This window comes from Gadus macrocephalus, chromosome 12 (assembly GCF_031168955.1).
Source record: "Gadus macrocephalus chromosome 12, ASM3116895v1".
Taxonomy (NCBI): domain Eukaryota; kingdom Metazoa; phylum Chordata; class Actinopteri; order Gadiformes; family Gadidae; genus Gadus; species Gadus macrocephalus.
Window position 1 is genome coordinate 23,522,011 of NC_082393.1, and position 543 is coordinate 23,522,553.

Genomic DNA, 543 nt, shown 5'->3' on the forward strand with positions numbered 1-543 from the left:
AAAAAATAAATAAAGTTAAAGCCAGCAAGATGAAAACAGCGAAATACAGGGGGAAGAGAATCGTTTCTGAGAGACCTCTAGCTTGCAAGCGTACTGTCACAGAGCTGCTTGCCAGAGGGGAGAGCACCTTGAAGCCTACAGGATGAGTAAGGATGTGAAGTGACTACAAACAGACAAGGGGTGGGTAAGAAGAGAGGCTCACCTCTGGTATATAGGCCTGATCTGCCTGCACTATAGACCTGTTATTATGAGCTTTATGTGGGCAGGGGAATCTCCTCACCTGTCATGTCAGTACACACGCATGCTCATACGCACATGCGCACGGGCGCATACATTTGCATGCACAGGCACACACGCACATGCCTGCACACACTTAATCTGGTGTGAGAAGCGTATTAGTGGCATTTGCCCTCTGTAGATTTCCATGAAAGGGAAACAGGGAATCCACATACGATCAATCCTCCTTAAAGGGAGGATTACCGCTATACTACACATGTTGGTGGATATTCACTAGTAACAATTATTCACATTTTGACCGTCCCA